At 36.8% G+C, this 23,094-nt stretch overlaps 1 protein-coding gene across 4 annotated transcripts in view; it reads left to right on the forward strand.

Moving 5' to 3' along the window:
* Positions 1–23,094, forward strand: part of BRAF (B-Raf proto-oncogene, serine/threonine kinase) — a 162,637-nt gene that overhangs the window by 35,190 nt on the left and 104,353 nt on the right. The window lies entirely within an intron of this gene.

Genomic DNA, 23,094 nt, shown 5'->3' on the forward strand with positions numbered 1-23,094 from the left:
TCATTACTCTGTTTCTCTTTTCCTGCCTTCTCTTAGGTTATTTGAGCATTTTTTTACTATTCCATTTAAAATTCACCTAGTGTGGTTATTTTCTTTAAATATGTCTCTCTATAGTTTCTTTAGTGCTTGCTCTGGAGATTACATTATATGTATATGTAATATACATACTAAAGTTTTCACTCTCTGCTTAGAATAAATTCTCTACTCCCTTAAGTAGATTATAGAAATATAGTTACCATTATATAGGTGTCTTTATCCCCTCCACCGCACCCCTTTCTGTTATTCTTGTCTTGCATATTACATTTTCCTTTATGGAAAGCCTCGTTAGGAAATGTTATAAATTTTCCTTTCAACTATTAAACATATTTAAAGAATGTAAGAAGAGAGGGTTAGTGTATTATATTTACCCAGATATTTACCATTTCTGTTGCTCTTCATTCCTGCTCTTTCAAGTTTCCTTCTGATATCATTTCTCTTCTGTGTGAAGAATTTCTTTCAGTAATTCTTTTAGAGCAGGTCTTGTTGGCAGCAAATTTTCTTAGTTTTTATTTATCTGAAGATATCTTTATTTTACTTCATTGCTGAGAGATATTTCACTAGATAAAGTACTAGGTTGACAGTTCTTTCAACACTTTGAAATGTTGTGCTACTTCTTTCTGCCTTCATGGTTTCTTTTGAGAAATCTGTAGTCATCTGAAATGTTGTTCCCATATAGTTTATGGGTCATTTTTCTCTGCTTTCAAGATAATGGCTTTGTTTTTAGTTTTCAACACTTAATGATGTGTGTGGGTGTGAATTTCTATATATTTATCCATTTGGGGATTCACTGACCTTTCTGAATCTGTAGTTTTATGCATTTTGTCAAATTTGGGGAGATTTCAACCAGTATTTCTTCATATATTTTTTATTCCTTCACTCTCCTCTCCTTTTGGAAGTTCAGTGACACAAATGTTAGACCTATTGTTGTTGTCCCATAGAACCCCAATTTTTAAAAAAAAATTTCAATTCTTTTTCTTTCTGCTGTTAAGATTGGATAATTTCTATTGATCTGCCTTCATGTTCACTGACTCCTCTATCTTCATTCTGCTGTTGAGCCCATCCATTGAGTGTTTAAATTTCTGTTATTGTGATTTTCTGTATTGTCTTCTCTTGCTTTGCTGAGGCTCTCTAGTTTTCCATTTGCTTCAAGATTATTTTTGATTGCTTGTTGAAGTATTTTTATTAAAGTTGCTTAAAGTTTTTGTCAGAGAACTCCCAACATCTGGGTCATGTTGGGGTTTGTAACTTTTGCTTGTCTTTTCCATGTGAGTTGGAGGTTTTCCTGGTTCTTTGTATTCTGAGTAATTTTGAATTGTTTGCTGGACATTTTGAATGTTATGTTCAGAGAATTAATCTGACTAGGGAATGATAGTCATATAAGTTCACAGTTAAGCTTAGAAATGCTGCTCAGATATTCATCACTGCCTTTCCATGCTCAGATGTGAAGATTCACATACAATGATGATTACTCTTCACTTCCCTTTACCCTTCACCTTTGTTCATCCTCTCTCTTTTTCTTCTTTTTTGGTTGAATCTATGTAAAAGAGATCTATTGAATATATCAAGTTTCAGTAAAAGTTACCTTCTTGTGTTGAAAGTTTTGTCTTCTTAAATTATACTTGGTAACTTGATTATGGCTACTTGAATTTATAAGGCTTACTGCTGATCAGATTTTTAAAAATCATTAACACAGGTAATTTCTGTTCATAACGTGTTGAATAGAACTAGTTATATAACCTTTTGCATGATCAGAAAGGAAAATTGGATACCTCTAGCATATGGATATTTCTTTCATGTGTTTACTTTTCAGTGTTACTCAATTTGAGTCTTTATCTGGGCTTTCTGGCCAGTCTCAGAATTCATTATGCAGCTTGGATTAGATGGGCATGTTTGTAGCCAGATACATTTCTTCCTAGTTTTCACGCCATCTACAGGGAACCTGTTCTTCTGGTGTTCTTCAGCCAATGGACACTGAAACCAAATTCTTCTTTTAAATATATTATTTGGCAAAAACAGTGTTGATCAGAACAGAAACTTAACTCAATCCACCTTAATCAAAAAAAAGGGAAATTTATGGTAAGTATACTAACTAGTTGAGCTGCAGGAATCAGTCAAGGCAGGACCTTAGGTTGTCAGACACCACTGGTATTCTATTTTCCACCTTTCTTTGCTTGTTTCTAAATATTTGCTCCTTTTTTTTCTTTGGAGATAGGTTTTCCCCTGTGGTGGGGAGCATGGCTGTAAGTAGCCCTAGATTCATTTGCTTCCACTTACGTGACTATAGTCAAATGTATATAGCTAAGAACATATAGTCACACATATATAGTCAGGAAACCTAAATTTCAGGAAAATTCCTGGGAAAATATTTAATTGTTTATGACTGGAATCATTTGCCCAATTGCCCAGTCTGGTGGGTTGAAGTACACGATTGGTCCATCTTGTATAACATGTCCTTCCTGTGTCCAGGTGGCAGTGTCTATTATCAGAAGTAAGGTGTTACAGAACTATTATGGATCTCAAGGAACACCCTAATTTATATTTATAATTTCTTCTTTATAGATAGCCATTTTACTTCCTAATTTTTCCTCTTTTATCATTGGGAGAAGAGAAGAAAACAACATTAAATTTCAAATCCTTCAGTTTCCTGGCTAAATATTGGAATTTAAAATTATATCCCAGATTTCTTATGATTGTATTGTTTGTTTCTAATATGGATCAGCTTAAGTATGTGCTAATCAGTGTGTTTGGGGCTTACTGTTTTTGTTCACATTAAAGACTTTAGGGGGAAAAAAGCCTAGTTCCCTATTTGACTGTATTGTGGAATGGTGTGGGTAATGGAAGGAAAGAATGTTCTAGCAGAAGGGGCAGCGTATTCAAAGACCATTAAAATGTGGATAGTGTTTGATAGATGTAATGCGTTTCTTCATTTCTTCCATGGCATCTAGTAATCATTCTTTCTAAGCCAAAGTCTCAGACTGTTTTTCTACAGTTTTCTTGTATCTATGGATTTCTAGATAAATTAGCCTTCCCTGGTAGTCATTTGTGTGCCTTACCCATATCCAGCTTTCCTATTCCGATCACACAGAAGGCCATGTGACTAGTTCTATTCATTGTGCTATGAACAGATATGACCTGTGTCACCTCATGTCCTATGTCTAATTGCCAGTGTCAGGCCCTCCAGAGTTTTTTTTTTCTATCCAGCCTGGTAATTGGCATTTTTAAAAATAGTGACTGCTGCTCTATCAACCTGCATCCTGTCTGACTACAGTAAACAGGGCTTCCCTGCCTACCTGAAATGGACATATAGCATGAACGAAAACTAAACCTTTTTTGTTTTAAGGCAAAGAGACTGTGGAGTGTAATGTGGCCTTCCTGGCTGGCACACCTTCCCTGGAAAATGGCCCATTGATGGAACTTCTGTCATAAGCCTTTAAACATTTGATGATAACATTAGTGACTAATAATTGTATTTTCAATTATGTCTTAAGCAATCTGCTCAGTGCTTTATAAAATATCTCACTAAATTCTAGCAATTTTCCTGTGAGGATAGAACTATGATTAGGTAGGAAGCTGCCCTATCTCTTTTCTCTATCTACTATCACTTCCCTGGTAATCTAATTCATTTTCGTGATTTTAAATATCATCTATCATTTTTCACTGAATTTAAGATACTGTTGATTGTAAGATGCATTGTTGTTTTATGTACCACCAAAAACTAGTCTATTTTAGTGCTTATTTTCACTTAACATTTTTATTTCATACTTAACTGTTGTAGCCTGTTGACTGATTGACTGAAGTATAGTTGATTTACAATTTTGTGTTAGTTTCACGTGTACAGCAAAGTGGTATTCCTTTCCAGATTCTTTTCCGTTATAGGTTATTACAAGATACTGAATATAGCTCCCAGCGCTATACAGTAGGTCCTTGTTGTTTATCTATTTTATATATAGTAGTGTGTGTCTGTTAATCCCAAATTCCTAATTTATTCCTCCCCTCCAGTAACTCTAAATTTGTTTTCTATGTCTGTGAGTCTGTTTCTGTTTTGTGAATAAGTTCATTTGTATCATTTTTTAAGATTCCACATATAAGTGATATCATATGGTATTTGTCTTTCTCTGTCTGACTTCATTTAGTATGATAATCTCTAGGGCCATTTGTATTGCTGCACATGGCATTATTTCATTCTTCTTTATGGCTGAGTAGTATTCCATTGTGTGTGTGTGTGTGTGTGTGTGTGTGTGTGTGTGTGTGTACACAGACATACACACGCACACATATATACCACATCTTCTTTATCCATTCATCCGTCGATGGACACTTAGATTGCTTCCATGTCTTGGCTATTGTAAACAGTGCTGCAATGAACATTGGGGTGCATGTATCTTTTCGAATTAGAATCTTCATCTTTTCTGGATATATACCCAGTAGTGGGATTGCTGTATCATATGGTAACTCTGTTTTTAGTTTTTTTTTTTTTTTTTTTTTTGCGGTACACGGGCCTCCCACTGCCATGGCCTCTCCTGCCGCGCAGCACAGGCTCCAGACGCACAGGCCCAGTGGCCATGGCCCACAGGCCCAGCCACTCCGCGGCATGTGGGATCATCCCGGACCGGGGCACGAACCCACGCCCCCCGCATCGGCAGGTGGACTCCCAACCACTGCGCCACCAGGGAAGCCCTATTTTTAGTTTTTTTAAAGAAAGCTCCATACTGTTCTCCATAGTGACTGAACCAATTTACACTCCCACCAACAGTGTAGGAGAGTTCCCTTTTCTCCAATCCCTCTCCAACATTTAGTATTTGTAGACTTTTTTTTTTAATATTTATTGATTTATTTATTTGACTGCATTGGGTCTTAGTTATGGCACGTGGGATCTTTGTTCTGGCATGCGGGATCTTTCATTGTGGTGCATGGGCTCTTCCTTATGGTGGGCGGGCTTCTCTCTAGTTGTGGCGCGTGGGCTCAGTAGTTGCAGCGTGCGGGCTCTCTAGTTACAGTGCACGGGCTCTAGAGTGCATGGGCTTAGTTGCCCTGAGGCATGTGAGATCTTAGTTCCCCAACTGGGGATCGAACCCGCATCCCCTGCATTGGAAGGCAGAGTCTTAACCACTGGAGCACCAGGGAAGTCCCTTGTAGACTTTTTGATGATGGCCATTCTAACTGGTGTGAGGTGATACCTCACTGTAGCTTTGATTTGCATTTCTCTACCAACTAGCAATGTTGAGCATCTTTTCATATGCCTGTTGGCCATCTGTGTGTGTTCTTTGGAGAAATGTCTGTTTAGGTCTTCTGCCCATTTTTTGGTTGGGTTTTTTTTTTTTTTTAATATTGAGCTGTATGAACTGTTTGTATATTTTGGAAATTAAGCCCTTGTCAGTCACATCATTTGCATATATTTTATCCCAGACATAGCCTTTTTAGGCTTATTTGCTTTATCAATATCAAATTTATGTTTGGCACCTCTATTTATATGTCTTTCTGCATCTATAATAACTTTTGTTTCAGTATGGAGTCATGTTATAATCTTAGTGGCAGTTAATCTCAACATATGCAATACCAACAATGCATATAACTTAGTTGACTGACAACAGTGTGAATAGCCTTGGCCAAATTGTACATCCTCAGGCACTGGTAACTATATCATGCCTACCATGTGGGCAACAGCAATTTTAAGATGTCATCAATCATAAGATTGCATTCTGTTGTTATAATGTGCATGTGTGTGTGGTGGGGGGTGGTCTCTTAGAATGAGTGAAAAACATGTTATTTCTCAACTTCCAAATTTATATCTCCAGCCCAGACATCTTATTTAATTCTAGATGTGAATACCCAGCTCCTATTTAATGTCTTTACTCTGGTTGTTTAATAGGCATGTCAGGATGTTTAAAATAAAATTTCTAATTCCACATGTTGTGCCTTTTTCTCCTATCCCCAGTGTTCCTTCTGCAGTCTTTTTGATTTGGGGCTCTTATATTCTTTGACTTAGGTTAAAAACTGCAGAGTCAAAGATGATTGCTTTCCATCATACCCCACATTCAATTCGTCAGCAAATCCTGTTGACTCCACCTTTATACTATATCCAGAATCTGACGTGTTTTACCACCTCTGCCAGTATAAATTTGGTAAAAAGCACCATCATCTTTCCTTTGGCAGTCATCTCCCATCTGGTTTCTTGGCATCGACTCTTGCTCCCACTATGGTCCATTTTCAATGTAGCAGCCATTTAAAAAATCTAAGTGATCATGTCACTTTCTTTCTAAAAAACCAATCTCTATAGATATATAGTTCACATACTATATTAATCACCCATTTAATGTGTAATTCAGTGGCCTTTCATATGTTTACAGACTTGTGCAAAAACCCTCACCAAAATCAACTTTAGGATATTTTCATCACTCCAAAGAAGAAACCCACACCTCTTAGCTCTCATCCCTCAATCCCTTTATTCTCCCCAGTCTTAGGCAACCAGTAGTCTAGTTTCTGCCTCTTGTGGATTTCCCTATTCTGGACATTTTATGTAAATGGAAATACACAATTTGTGGTCCTTTGTAACTGGCTTCTTTCATTTAGTATTTAAGGTTTGTTCATGTTGTAGCGTATATATTTATTGCCAAATATATACATTGAACGGATATACACCACATTTTATTTATTATCAGTTGATGAATGTTTGAGTTGTTTCCCCTTTTTGGTTATTATGCATAACTCTGCTATGAACATTCACGTACAAGTTTTTGTATGTGTTGTTGTATGTCACTGTTCCTCTAACACGATGTATTATCTATTGTGTCTCAAGCCACCCCAAACCTTAGTACTTAAAACAATCACTATGAGTCTATGAGCAGTCTTACTTTGGCTAGACTATGCTTTTATGACCAGCTGGTGGTTCTAGGTAGGCTGGCTGGTCTAGGATGGCCTTGAAGGGCACTTGGTTCTATCAGGCTAGTCCACGCATGTTCTCATAGCAAGGCGGGGGTGTAAGAGCAAGCAAGTTCAGTTGTGCAGGAGGGCAAGAAGAAGTGTATATTTTCATTTTAAGCCTCTGCTTGGATCATGTTTGCTAATAACCTGTTGCCCAAAGTGAGTCAATTGGAGAAGCCAAGGGTCAGAGTGGAAAGGGGACTACAAAGTTATGACTCAGAAGGTATGTCTACAGGGAAACCATTAATTGGGGTCTTGAATGCAGTCAGCCTGTCTATCACACACACCAGTTTTAATCCTACCTTAATACCTTTGCCTTTGTTTCCCATCTGGTCTCCTTTTTATATAGCTGCATGGTGAGCTTGCTCCCTCACTTTTTCAGGTCTCTGTTCATATATCATCTTATCATTGAGACCTTCAAGTCTGACCACTCTCCAAAATTAATAGCCACCTACCTCTCTCCTGTTTCCTGGCTCTGTTTTTCTTTGTAACTTTTTATCACCATCTGATATATTATGTATTCTCTTTGTTTAGTGCTTGTCTTCCCTCAACTAGAATGTATGCTCTGTGAGGTCAGGGACTTTGTTTAATTGCGCTGTATTCATTGCCTAGAACCCTGCCATATAGTAGGCAATTATTAAATATTTGTTGAATGAAGGAATGCATCTACATTGAACCACTTTTACTTAAATTCTAATTTTCTCAAAAGTTCTCACCTGCCTTATGTTGGAGAATGTGTAAACGGTCAGCTGTTCTTGGTTAGAATATCTAATGATGGAATATTTCTTCTGCTTCTTATAAACACATAGACTGTGCAGTATATGAGTAGTTTTGCCACTTATTAGCTGTCTGTCCTGGGCCAGTTTTTTTTTTTTTTTTATCTCTATTTTCTCATCTGTAAATTAAGGATAACAATAGTTTCAATCTCACTGAGGTGTTGGGAGGAGTTGAACAACTAAATATATATAAAGTGTGTAAACAGTTACTGCATAATATTCCTTTCACCCACTTGTTATGTACATGGCACAGGGAAAATGGATCTGGAAGCTGGAGAGGTCTTACATTGATGGAGAATTTGTGAGGTCTTTGAAAACTGGCAGTATATTTTTTTGGAAGTGGAAAGCACAGCAGAAAAAATAGCCAGGTGATATTTTTCCAGTGTGTGTATGGTTACATCGTATTCTTTTTTTTTGCGCGGTATGCGGGCCTCTCACTGCTGTGGCCTCTCCCGTTGTGGAGCACAGGCTCCGGACGCACAGGCTCAACAGCCATGGCTCACGGGCACAGCTGCTCTGCGGCATGTGGGATCCTCCCGGACCGGGGCACGAACCCGTGTCCCCTGCATCGGCAGGCGGACTCTCAACCACTGTGCCACCAGGGAAGCCCCTACATTGTATTCTTAAAACATTCACATACCACTAAGTGCTCTTTACAAAATATTATGTGTTGTTCCAGGGTTTACAAAAAAAAAAATGCCTAAAACTAGTGAGCATTCGTTTTAACGCTTGGGAGTCTTCTAGGTACCATTCTAGATATATCGGAGACAGGGTAGTTCGTTACTTACACTGGATGCCTTGGGGCATGAGAACTTAATTCTCTCATGGAACCCCAGCTGAAAAAGAAAGAAAATATCTTGACTAAGATGGCTCCTACTTCTCTGACCTCAGTTGAACCCTCTTGAATGTGATTTAATCAGTCTGCCCTGAGCTTACCCAGAATATAGAGTTTTTATATTTTCGCGCAGCCAGCACCTATAAAATACCTGCTTCTTGCCAGTATACTTAAGTGCTAGGAATAAAACAGTGATCAGTGTGTTACAGATCTCAACTTTACTGAACTTACAGCCCTAATAGGCCATTATAGCCCCAGTTATTTACTTGTGACAGTGTTTTTCCACAAATCTTTGTGACAGTGATTTTAGAATTGTAGGATGTGGTGCTCAGAAGTGTTTCGCATGGTTTTGGAAAACAGAGAGTGACTTGGGATAGGAGGTTACAATGGAAGAAAATTATGACCTGGGGGTTGTAGCAAAATTAATAGCAGTAAACATGATAAGTTGTTAAGATGTGTAAAAATATTGTAACTGAAAGTCCTGAATCTGTGCTGCATCTGTTTCACATGATATAAATCTGCATTTTCATCCAATTTTATTCCTACTCCAAATGCAGTTCTGTTTAATTCAGTTATATGTATGTGACAAAAATTTGATCTGTTATACTGAAGACCCTTTTGAATAGTAGTGGTGAGTAGTTGAATTTTTTAAAGTTACATAAATTTAGTGGACAATTTTATGGACAGTTTAAAATGGTTCATTTATGGTGCTGTTTTCTTTTGTGTTTTGTCAGGATCCTTGAAATGTTAGGATTTACTTGCTCTTAACCAACCAAAAGAAATATTTTGATCCTCTTATTCCATTTCAGATAATTTTAGATTAATTTCCAAGTTTAACTCAAAGTCAGGATATATTCTGTTATTGATTTCTTGAGTACCACTTTCCTATTTTTATTTATTACTGTCTACGGGCCAAAGTAATTGTGGAACTATGATCAACAAACTCTTAAATCCTCAGCCTCTTTCTTAACCTGAAAGGTTCCAGACACGTGTCTGGCCCTTGATTATAGCCGTTCTTCAGCCTTCTCAAGTAAAACTGTTTCTTCACAACTCACAGACTTCAGGACTAAGATATTAGTAAGGAATGACTATAAGAATTAATAATATCCTTGGGGAGGGGGTGGGAGATTGGGATTGACACATATACACTATTGATACTATGTATAAAATAGGTAAGTAATGAGAACTTACTGTATAGCACAGGGGACTCTGCATAATGCACTGTGGTGACCTAAATGAGAAGGAAATCCAAAAAAGGGGATGTATGTATATGTATAGCTGATTCATTTTGCTGTACAGTAGAAACTAACACAACAATGTAAAGCAACTATAGCCCAATAAAAATTAATTAAAAAAAAGAATAATATCCTTGACTCTCTAGTCCACCTCCCCTTTTATGGGCGGAATAAATATTGATACCAGCTGCCCAGTGTCTCTCTGCCTGCACTCAGGCAGTTGAATGTACTGCTCTAAGTTTATGCCATGAACCTCAACAGGGCTTCAACAGTGTCTGGCAGTGCTGTTCCTTCTTCACTTTCCCTGTTAAGACTGGATTCTCACTCATTGCAAACCTCTCACAGCCCCCATTCTCATCTGTGGACTTCACCTCAAACTTTATTGAGAAATTGGCTGCAGCTGTCATCATCTTCGCATCACCATATCTGCAGACCTATCTGCATTGGTCTTCACGTTCTCAGTCTTCCTTTCTCTTGTTATCAGAGACCTTCCATGACAGTCTAATCTAATTCCTCTTCTTGTGACTCAGGTTCCATCTCTTCTTACTGTCTCTAGGGCTTCCTTCCTGCAGTTAGCCTCTCTTTTCCACATCATGAATTTCTCTCTATTGGATTTTCCCTTCAGCCTACAAACATACTCTGTTATCTGCCAGCCCTGATACATATGCAAATATATGTAAATATGATGATCAAAGATGTACAGTTATATAGATTTCATCCTTCCTAGTGTCTTCTATCCACTATTTCTTGTTCCTATCCTTATCCAATAAATTATCTTCATTGAATAGTTTTTCTCCTGCCTCAGTGTCTGTTTCTTCTCAACCGTTTTTGTGGACTCTATTCTTTACCAATCCTCTAAATATTGGTGGTCTCTAAGGTTGAGTCTTCTTTGCCTACACTCCCTTGGAAATTTGCTTATTAAAATACTGTGACACCCAAATGTATCTCCTGCCTCGTATCTCTTCCTGAGTGCTAAAATGCATAGCTAGCTGCCTCCTTGATCATTTAATTATCCTCTCTTGTGGGTGATATAATACTTGATTTCTTCTCCTCGAGATTCCTCACTTGAGTAAATGGCATCACCGTCCACCCTGTTACTTAGTCAAAATCTTGGGGTGAGCCTTGATTCTTATTTCTCTCTCTCACCCTTCTCCCATGTCTAATTTATTAGTGAGTTTCATTTTCCTACCTCTAAAATATATTCCAGATTCACCAGTTTTTCTCCATCTCCACTGCTTCCACTTTAGTCCAAGCAATCGTCTCTTGCTTAGCCTACAACCGTAGTCTCACTGGTCTTCTCTGCATCCATTCTTGCCCTTCCTATAATCTCTTCTCCACTAAAGTGATATTTGAGGCACTATATATATATACTGCTTTGGATTTACATTGTCTAGAATTAAAGTCTGACTTCATTGTTTACCAGCTTTGTGGCTTTGAGCAAAATACTTAACAGCTCTGTGTTCCACAATATTCTCATCTATAAAATGGGATGATAATTGTCAATAATAATAAAATATCAATCAGGTTATGTCACACACACACACCCTTCCACTTTTGAAACTTTGAATTCTCATATCTTAGAATAAAATCAAAGCTACTTACCATGGCTTTCAGGATGCTTCATAACCTGGCCCTTTGCCTAATTGTTCTGACCACTTTTTGTTATCATTCTTGCTATCTTTAACTCTCTACTTTGAAACATGACTTTTTATGGAATATCTTTTTTTTTGGTTGGGGAGCAACTTAGGTTTTTGTTTTGTGTTTGTTTTGTTGTATGTAAAGATAGTGCCAAATTTTTAAAAATCAGTTGATGTTTTTTCACCTGGTGAATCATTTATCTTTATAAATAGACCTACTGTGTTTTCTAGTTTTGTGGGAGACTGGTAAATTCCTAGAAGTAGAACTGCGAAGTCAAAAGATAGTGTTTTCAGAACTATAAGTACTGTTGAGGTAAATTTTTGAGACCTTACGTGACCAAAAAGTTTCATTACCCTCATGCTTGATTGGTAGTTTCCTGGAGGGTAAAATTCTAGGTTCAAATCATTTTTATTCAGGGTAATGAAAACATTACTCCATTGTCTTTTCTGTTCAAAGCTTTATTGAGATATAATTCACATATCATAGAATGCACCCATTTAAAGAGTACACTTCAGTAGTTTTTAATATATTCCCAGAGTTGTGCAATCGTTATCACAATCCATTGTAGAACATTTTTATCACCGCAAAGAGAATCCCCCAGATAGAATTCATTCCCCATTCCCACTAACCCCCCAGCTTTAGACAATAAGTTAATCCATTTTCTGTTTCCATTCTCTTTTCATGTTGCTGATGAAAAGTCTGATATCAGTTTTAGTTATTCAGTAGGAAACATTTAGGGTTTTCTTCTCAACTTTGAGTTTCTGAAGTTTATTCATGGAAACTAGGATTTATTCAGACATGAGTCTTTTTTACTCATCCAGCTTAGCCCTCACTGAGCGTTTTCAGTCAGAATACTGATGTTTCTCCTTAGGTCAGAATATTTAAAAATTTTTATTTCTTCTATTTTCATCATTTAGAGTTTTTATCAAATGATTTTTGAACTTCCCGGATATGTTCTTAATATCCCAACTATTTACTTGTGTTATCACCTGTTTTTTCCTTTGTTTTGCTTTGCTTTACTTTCTGGGAAGTTTCTTTAACTTTATATTGCAAATCACTGCCATGGTCTTTACCAATGCTCATTCTGTTATTTACCCCTTCTAAATTTTTTCCCCAATAATAATATTTCCATTTTCTCCTTACCCAGTCATTCTGTTTGTTCATCGTGATCTTCCTCTTTCTTCCTGTTGGATTTTCAGTGTCTTCTTTTTTTTTTTAATTGATATATAATTGACATATAACATTATATTAGTTTCAGGTATACAACATAATGATTTGATATTTGTGTGTATTGAGAAATGATCACCACAATAAGTTAGTTAACATCCATTTTCACACAAAGAATTTTTTTTACCCCTTAGGATGAGAACTTTTAAGATCTACTCTCTTAGCCACTTTCAAATATACAGTACAGTACAGTATTATTAACTATAGTCACCATGCTGTACCTGTCTTGTGAATCTTGACTGTCTATTCATACTTATGAATAAAAGACTGAGTTAATTACAGTAGAGAACTTTGTAGTTATACAGATCTAGACTTCTTTTCTAAATGGGAAGTCTGATCGTGGGTTTTCCATAAGTCTTTTGTGTTCGTTGGTTGGTTTCTTTTAGGGCACAGGGATTGGAGTAGGCAGGTTACAAAAGTAAAGACAAGTTTAGTGTGGAAGGAGCTAACCAACTCACCAGGTCAATTTATTTATTTCCTTCCTTCTTTCCTTCCTTCCTTCCTTCCTTCCCTTTTCAAGCATACATAAAATTGTAGAGAATAATAGGACCATTCATGTATCCATTACCCAACTGTGTTGAATCATGTCTTTTTTCATATTTCCTTCAGATTTTTTAAATATATAAGAAAATTATAGAAACAATAATCAAAGAGATCATATAGATAATCAAAGATTACCTTTGAATCTCTTCCTTGCCCTCTCTCTTTTCAGAGGTAACCATTATCCTGAATTTAGTGTTTATCATACCCATGCATGTTTCTATATTTTTGCTGTGGGTATATATCCATAAACAATGTCGATTCCATGTTTAAAGCTGTACATACCCTGGAATTTGCTTTTTTCACTCAGTATTGTGTTTTTGAGATGTGTTCATGTTGATATATTTAGCTTCAGTTCTTCATTTTGACTTCTATCTAGTATTCCATTTCACAAATATATTGGGAGTTTGCCCTTTTTTCTCTTAGGGAATATTTGACTTGGTTCCAATATTTTGCTATTATAAACATTATTGCAATGAATATGTCTTGTGCCTATGTTAATATGTAATAGCTAGATGATAGCTTAATGCCCATCTTCAACTTCACTAGATATTGCCAGTTTATTCTCAGACATTTACATCATACCCATGTGTAGAATAGAAGAGCATCTATTGCTGTACATGGTTCGTGCTGAATTTTTTGCCAGTCCCATGGGTGTGAAATGGTTTCTCATTTTAATTTTCATTTCTTTGATTACTAATGAGGTCATTTATTTTATCATTTGTTTATTGGATATTCTGAATTCTCTTTAGTGAACTCTTATTCATAAACCCTTTGCTCTGTTTTCTTTTGGATTATTTGACCTTTTCTAAAGAGATAACCAGTTACCCCAGCATTATTTATTATACAGTTTTGTTCCCCACTAAATTATAATGCCAACACAAACCATATGCCATGTATATAAATACCTGTGCCTACTCAGCCATAAAAAAGAATGAAATAATGCCATTTGCAGCAACATGGATGGACCTAGAGATTATCATACTAAGTGAAGTAAGTCAGACAAAGACAAATATCATATGATATCACTTATATGTGGAACTTAAAAAAAATGATACAAATGAACTTATTTACAAAACAGAAATAGACTCACAGACATAGAAAACAAACTTAGAGTTACCGGAGGGGAGGGATAAATTAGGAATTTGAGATTAAGAGGTAAATACTGCTATATATAAAACAGATAAACAACAAGGACTTAATGTATAGCACAGGGAACTATATTCAATATCTTGTAATCACCTATAATGGAAAAGAATCTGAAAAAGAATGTGTGTGTGTGTGTGTGTGTGTGTGTGTATAAAACTGAATCACTTTGCTATATACCTGAAACAGTGTAAATCAACGATACTTCAATTAAAAAAAAATCCATGTTAAAAAAAAATCCCTGTGCTTCTGAGTCCTTTATTCAGTCCATTTGCTCTGTTTTTCTATTCCTACCATACTATTGCTTTATAAATCGTGTCTGGTAACACCTTTCTTACTTTCCTTATTATTAAAAGGCTATCATTTTACAGTGCTTCCATAAGAATTTTAGAGTTTGTCAAATTCCATGGGAAAAAAATCTCTCTTGGGAATTTATTGTACTGCACTGAATTAATTTGGGGAAAATTGAGATTGTTATGGCATTGAGTCCTCACACACACACACACACACACACACACACAATTTACGTATTTGTCAAATGAAGAGGGGGCACACATACAAATATCATATAGTGTAAATGTGAAATAAAGTTTAGTGGAGAAAAGTAAGTACCAGAATACACACAATCCCCTGAGCTCTTTTATTTCCACATATTTGTGTTTTTAGGGTAGATATAACTAGAATTAATTTACCATGGAAAGAGCTCCTAGGTAATAATTGGAGCTTTGATGTTGATGAAATAGCCTTATTAGAAAGGGAAAGGATCCTGAGCTCTGTAATTGTCCTCAGCCTCTTCTTGCATTGAGTAAACTCAGGCTGTTGAGTCAGCTTCTTGATAGGCTATAATAAGAGGGGAGGCAATTAGCCTCCAGAGTCATCTGAGTTTGTCTCTTATTAATACTTTTATGCACTTGTATATTATTTTGTTGTTTACGCCACAAAGATCTTGCAGTCTTTTGTTAGATTTATTCCTGAATTCTTTACAGTTTCTGTTGCTGTTGTGAACGGCATCTTTTTTTAATTGGCTCTGGCTGATGCATTGGAACACTATGTAATATTTGTATCCTTGATCTTACATCCGCCAGTCCCAGCCTTGCTGAACTCTTACATTAGTCTTTATAGTTAATAGTTATTAGCCCTAACCGTTTATAGAGTCTCTTGGGTTTTTCTATAGATAGCGTGTTTTCTACAAATAAATTTTTATCTCTACCAGTCCAATTCTGAAGTCTCTTTGTATCGTATCTCCATGCCATTAACTGTAACGTCTTGTATATCACAGCAGTGATAACAGGCACCCTTATCTTTTTTTTTTTTTTTTTTGCGGTACTCGGGCCTCTCACTGCTGTGGCCTCTCCCGCTGCGGAGCACAGGCTCCGGACGCGCAGGCTCAGCGGCCATGGCTCACGGACCCAGCCCCTCTACGGCATGTGGGATCCTCCCGGACCGGGGCACGAACCCGCGTCCCTTGCATCGGCAGGCGGACTCCCAACCGCTGCGCCACCAGGGAAGCCCTGGCACCCTTATCTTATTCCTCATCTTTCACTGTGGTATTTTGCTGCAGGTTCCATATACTTTATTAAAAGATCCCTATTTCTAACATTCTGAGATTTTTAAAATAAACGTTGACTTTTTCAAAAATATATTCACATTTTGTTACTCATTTATAATTTTGTTGCATCATGGTAAACGAATATGCTTTGTATGATAGCAATTTTTGTATTTATGAAACCTGCTTTGTGGCTGATATATAGAAGTAAAAGGAAGAGTAACAAAACTCGATCAATTTCGTAGAAGTCAGAAAAGCAAGAAGCAGCAGCATAAGCAGAAAGCACATAATAAGATGATAGAAATGTATCAGCTACAAAAATATAAATGAACTAAATTCTCTGGTTAAAACACAGATGTGTTTAAAACAAAACAAGCTAACAAAAAAAGAAGTCTATCTATAATTCATTTATAGGAGACCCACAATGGTTGAAAGTCAAAGGGTAAGAAAGGACAATACCAGACAAGTAGTGGTTAAATGCTGGTGTAGGTAGGTTAATATCAGACTTTAAGATAAAAAGCATCGTTGGGAGAAAGAGGACCATTACTTAACATTAAAGGTAAAAGAAATTAAAAGTTTGGGTAAGGGCTTCCCTGGTGGCGCAGTGGTTGAGAGTCCGCCTGCTGATGCAGGGGACACGGGTTCGTGCCCTGGTCCGGGAGGATCCCACATGCCGCAGAGCGGCTGGGCCTGCGCATCCGGAGCCTGTGCTCCGCAACGGGAGAGGCCACAACAGTGGGAGGCCCGCGTACCAAAGGAGAAAAAAAAAAGTTTGGGTAAGAGCTCAAACCTACAGAAACGTTGAAATAATAGTACCATGAATACTTACATAAATACTATTTACACTACCTAGATTCAACAGTATGTTAACATTTTGCTCAATTTATCGCTCCTAAGGAAAAAAAAGAAATTATTTTACCTGGTCACAATATCATTATGTCTAGGAAGATTGACAGTTTCGTAATCTTATATCTAGTACATGTTCAAATTTGCACAGTTACCCCAAGAATGTCGTTTATAGCTGTTCTCCATCCCTGAACTAAGATCTTCTCTTTGTGCATGCATTAAATCAGTTGCTGTCTTTTAGTCTGAAGTGACCACCACCGTTTTGTTTCCCATGACATAATTTATTAAAGAGACCAGGACAGTGGTCATGGAATGACATGTTTGGGTTTGTCTGATTTCATAGCTTTGATTTTCAAAGGAAGGTAAAAATCTTATAGAATGTCGCATATTCCATATTTGTCTGATTATTTCATTGTGGTTCTTTTAGCATATTTTTCTTTATTCCTTATATTTCATCTAAACTAGAAGCTAAGTATAAAGGTTTAGATTCTATTTAAATGTTTTGCATGTATACTTCATGGGTGATAAATAATGTATTGTTTATGTTGCATCACATTAAGAGGCACTTGTCAAGTTGTCACTGTTAATGATTCTAAGCCACATCTCTCCTTGTAAAGGTGTATGTTTCCCTTTGTCTTTAATCTGGGGGGAAATACTTCGGCACTATGCTAGTATCCTGTTCATCAATTTTTCACCTAATGGTTTTAGCATCCTGTCCTTTCCTGAATCAATTATTTTATATTAGCTGTCATTGTTTTGTAAAGTGGAGCTTCTTGGGACTTTCCTGGTGGTGCAGTGGTTAAGAATCTGCCTGCCAGTGCAGGGGACACAAGTTTGAGCTCTGGTCCGGGAAGATCCTGCATGCCACAGAGCAACTAAGCCTGTGCACCACAACTACTGAGGCTGCGCTCTAGAGCCCGTGAGCCACAACTACTGAGCCCGCATGCCACAACCACTGAAGCCCGCACATCTAGAGCCCATGCTCTGCAACAAGAGAAGCCACTGCAGTGAGAAGCCTGCGCACCACAACAAAGAATAGCCCCCACTCGCTGCAACTAGGGAAAAACCCGCTCACAGCAACAAAGACCCAACACAGCCAAAAATCAATCAGTTAATTAATTAAAAAAAACACACATACGTGCTATTTACTTATTAAAAAAAAAAGAAGAGCTTCTTATATCAAATGAGAATAACTATGATTTTTCCCCTAAAAGGCAGGATAAATGCATAATTCTTTTCCATTAATATTTAATTTTCTAAAGATGTCACAGTTACCTAAAGTCTCCCATCAAACACTATTTTTATGGGCTAGTGAATTTTTATTTTTTTAAATGTATGCAGTCTATTATAGCTAATTGTAGTCTTTACTCTTTTTGCTGAAAACCTCCCAAATTTGACCAGTAGGGGTCCCTTCAGGCTAGCTCCTGTGTTGTTTTCACATCTGTCCAACACAACAAGATGTTCCAGAACTCCTCTTCTTGAATAATAAATAGATGGACCTTAAAATGCTTTAGTGCTGGCCATTTCTCTCATTAGTTGTAGTCATTGTTTTAGTTGTTATTTTATATAGTCTGTGCTTACTTTATATATACTCTCATGTTTATAGTTTCTAGGTTCCCCATTTGTATTAGTTTCCTGTGGCTGCAATAGCAAATTGCCACAAACTTGGTGGGTTACAACAGTACAAATTTATTCTCTTAGCAAGTCTGAAATAGGTTTCACTAGGCCAAAACTAAGGTGTCAGAAAGGCTGTGCTCTCTCTAGAGCAATTTCCTTGCCTTTTCCAGCTTCTAGCGTTGCATTCCTTGACTCATGGACCCTTCTTCCAACTTCAAGGCCAGCAGTGTAGCATCTTCAAATCTCTCTGGTAGGTCTCCTATTGCCTGATGCTCTGTAGTAAAATCTCCCTCCAGTTCCATTTTATAAGGACGTGATTACACTTAGGGCCCACCCAGATAATCCAGGATAATCTCTCTAACTCAAGATACTTAATTACATTTGCACAGTTCTTTTTGTCATATAAGGTACCATTTATAGGTTCTGGGTTTCAGGATGTATACATCTTGGGGGATGTTAATTAGCCTGCCGTACTGTTCTTTTATATTATTCTGGGTTCAGTTTCCTTTTTCTAGGTTGTTAGCTATTTTCTTTTAGCACCTTGAAGTCAATTCATTATCCTCTGGCTTCTTTGACTGTTCTTAGGAGTATGACATCAGTCTAATTTATCTTTCTTTTCTTTCTGGTTGACCTTAAGAACTTTTGTGCATTTTCACTTCAACCTGGATGGTTGTGGACTTAGTTTTATCTGTCACGGCCAGGACTCATTTTGCTACTCTTGAGTATTTTTGATTTCCAACTGTTTTGGAAAATTACAGCCATCTTCTTTTCAAATATCTCTCCCATTTTCTGTTTACCTCTGCATTTACTAATTCTGTTCTTTATGTCTTTCATGTTTTCCTTTCATTTTTTTCTGCCTTTTGGCTAATTTTCTCTGAATCATCTTCTAGTTCTTTAATTCTCTTTTCAAGTCTAATCTATTTACTTATACTGAGATTTTGTTTAATGACTATATGATTCAAAATTCAGGGCTTCCCTGGTGGCGTGGTGGTTAAGAATCCGCCTGCCGATGCAGGGGACACGGGTTCGAGCCCTGGTCCGGGAAGATCCCACATGCTGCGGAGCAACTATGCCCATGCGCCATAACTACTGAAGCCTGTGCTCCGCAACAAGAGAAGCCACTGCAATGAGAAGCCCGTGCACCGCAACGAAGAGTAGCCCCCGCTCGCCGCAACTAGAGAAAACCCACACACAGCAGCGAAGACCCAACACAGCCAAAAGTAAAATAAAAAAAAAAAAAAAAAAATTCAGTCTTTGTAGTTTCTTCATGCTTCCTTTTTATATGTATGTGTTGTCTTTAAGCTTTGAGATCTTCCAGAGTTATTTCAGTAGGAACTTCCTCTTATATTTTGGTCCACAGTTTATTAGCTTTGATTTTTTTGGTCAAGCTTGATTATATCTGTATTATTTTAGAGGAATTACTCAATTTTTTCTGGTGAATGACAGGTGTGCTAGTTTTCTTGTTTTCAGTACCATGATTCTTTTAACAATTTTCTTGGAATTTTAGGAAAAAGTCTCTTCTTTATTATTATTTATTATCTTTGGTAATAATCATTTGTTTTTTGGCATCTATTAGACTAGTCCTGTAATTTTCTCCTTTGACCTAAAGTATTATGTTACTGGATTCCTAATGAATGACTATCCCCACATTTAAAAATACATATATAGTTTTGAATTATGTTTAAGAGTTTGTCTTTCCTCACAGTCTGGATTATTTTGTGGCTTTATTTTTTTGTCTTATCTTTGTCAAGGTTTGACATATAAAATGAATTTGGAAGATTTTCTTTTTTACATATATTATCACCTATTAATAATTGATAGTATATTTCCTTAAAGGTTTGATAGAAACCAATAATTTGGATCTGATACCTTCTTATTGGGAGGAGGGGAGTCAGTGGCTATAGTTTTTTCTGCCTTTGCTACCCTTCAGTTCCTCCCATAGCAGTTTGTCTGCATTATATTTTAACTTGGCTTTTAAAAAAAAATTCAGTCCTTTTTTGGAGACTGAATTTTGCCATTTTTAAAGTTGCTAGAAATGATAAGTTGGTTACTAGTATTGCCTGGTTTTAATTGCTGTGTTCTACTGAAGAGATCACAAAAGGATAGGAAATCTTCTAGTACCTTTCTTGAAGTTTTTTGTTCTTAATTCTTTCATTTCCCTTTTAGGATTGTTGTAACAGTTTTTCTTGTTTTTCCAAGAAGACATTTTAAGGCCAAAGCTCTATGTCTACTGTTAACTTTACAGTATCTTATTCTACTTTTTAATATATCGTCAAAGTATAAATATCATCAAAGTTTTTTTTCTTACTCTTTGGGGAAAATCTGAAAGAAGTTCCTCTCCCAGACTCGTCTTTTCTAATTACAGCTAGGGTTCATAGTGATTTTTCTTCATTCTTCGGATATAAAGTTGCTTTTGTTTGGAAGTTAAGAAACCTGCCTTTCAGGCATTTGTGGTCAGGCCCTGCATTTTCTACCTCCAGCAAGAAAATTTAATTCTAATCAGTTCTAATCAGCTCAGTCTCCTCATTTCCCCCATGCTCTTTGCCCTCTCTAATTTTTTTTCTTTTCCCTTTCTCCCATTCTGTGGGGGAATGGTTCTTTACCCTAACTGCACATGAATTTTATCTGTGGAGCTTTAAAAAAAAAAAAAAAGGAATGTACTTAATTTCCTGGACTGGAAAGAATTGCTGAACTAGGATTAATATTTCTCTCTTATGCTATTCTGAAGACAGCTTAAATCTTAGCTCCAGCACTAATTGAATACATGTTATGACAAAGACATACCAAGATAAGTGATGGGGGAATAAAAGATGAATAAAACATGTTTCTGATCTCACAGTAGCTAATAGACATGAAAAACATAAGCAATTTTAGGATATCAAATTTTGATTATAAAGCAGTTCTGCCTGGGTGGTCAATGAACTCATCATAGAGGGAGTTTGTCATTTTCTGAGATGAAGAGACTGTAAGAAAAACAAGTTTTGAAGGGGCTCTGGGGGACAGATCAAAAGTTGACTTTTGAGCATGTTAAGTTTGAGATGCTTATTAGTTATCTTAGTAGAGATATTCAGTAAGTAGTTGGACAAAAAGTCTGGAGTTGAGAGGATAGAGTTGGGTTTAAAAATTTGGGTTTCATCAATTCATATTTGGCATATAAAGTCACAAGATTAGGTAAGATTACTTGGGGAGTAAGTGTAGCTAGAGAAAAGAAGATACCTAATACTTGTTGGGGATATGAGAAATTAGTGAAGGAGTCATAAAGGAAAATATTGTAATATCTGACTGTAGAAAAAATTAGAAACTTTTGTCATTTCTTCTCAAACTTTAATAAGGATCACTTTGTTAAAGTTTGGTAGGTCTGAAATGGGGCCTGAGATTCTGCTACTCTAACAAACTTCCAGAAGATTATGCTGCTGGTAGTCTGTGGACCGTGCTTTGAGTAGCAAGACTTTCTGTGACTATAGAGACATAAAGTAAAACGAAGGAAAGACTGCAACGTTTGTAGGAGAATAAGGATTAATACCCAGAATATCCAGAATAAAGGGTATCTATAAATGAACAAGAAAAAAATAGATGGGGAGAAAGGATACAGATAGGGAATTTTCCATAAAGAAATTAAAATGGTCAATAAACATGAAAAATGCTCAACTTTCTAGGAAATACAAATTGAAACAACAAGATCATCTTTCCACTTAAGATCAGGAAAAGTTTAAAAATTTGAAAATATCCAGTGTTGGTGGGATTGTGGGGAAAAGGGTGGACTGATACCCTAGTAGGAGGGTATCTTGGTACCTTTTTCCTTTTGGAAGACCATTTGGCATATTAACTTTTTAAATGTGCATATCCTTCAATCCAGAAATCCTTTGCCTTAGTATCTAAAAGGAAAACTTGTACCTTTGCCCAGAAAGGCATTTCAGAGCTATTCACTGAATTGTTTGAAGTTGAGAAAAATGAAATAATCTAAATGTCCTCTAGTAAGGAATTATTAAATAAACCAAGGGTCCTGAAACCCTTTGCTCACTTATTCTCCCTTGTACATTTTAAAATTGTCTCACATTTTTGGGACTTCTCTGGTGGCTCAGTGGTTAAGAATCCGCCTGCCAATGCAGAGGACATGGGTTCGAGCCCTGGTCCGGGGAGATACCACATACTGTGGAGCAACTAAGCTGGTGCACCACAACTACTGAGCCTGTGCTCTAGAGCTCACAAGCCACAACTACTGAGTCCACGTGCCACAACTACTGAAGCTCATGCACCAGAGCCCGTGCTCTGCAACAAGAGAGGCCACCGCAATGAGAAGTCCGTGCACCGCAATGAAGAGTAGGCCCCGCTCACCACAACTAGAGAAAGCCCATGCACAGCAACAAAGACCCAATGCAGCCAATAAATAAATAAATAAATAATTTTTAGAAAATTGTCTCACATTTTTTCATTATAACTGTAATAGTTTAAAAGACCATGATTTCTAGTATATGTTAAATAGATTTTGGTTACACCTTAAAATTGCAGATTCAAATCATTCAGTTTATAGAGAGTATCTATCATATACCATATGGTAATTTGCAGAGCAGATTCTCACACCACTCAGATAAATTGAACTCATTTTTCATTAAGGAAAAGAAATCTGACTTCTTATTTATCTTAAAATAAACATGTAATATGTGCCTGTATTATGACTTTGAATTCTCAGCTGGCTGAGACTTCTGAATTCTCAGCTGGCTGGCTGGT

This window comes from Phocoena sinus, chromosome 9 (genome assembly GCF_008692025.1).
Source record: "Phocoena sinus isolate mPhoSin1 chromosome 9, mPhoSin1.pri, whole genome shotgun sequence".
In the NCBI taxonomy this organism is placed as follows: domain Eukaryota; kingdom Metazoa; phylum Chordata; class Mammalia; order Artiodactyla; family Phocoenidae; genus Phocoena; species Phocoena sinus.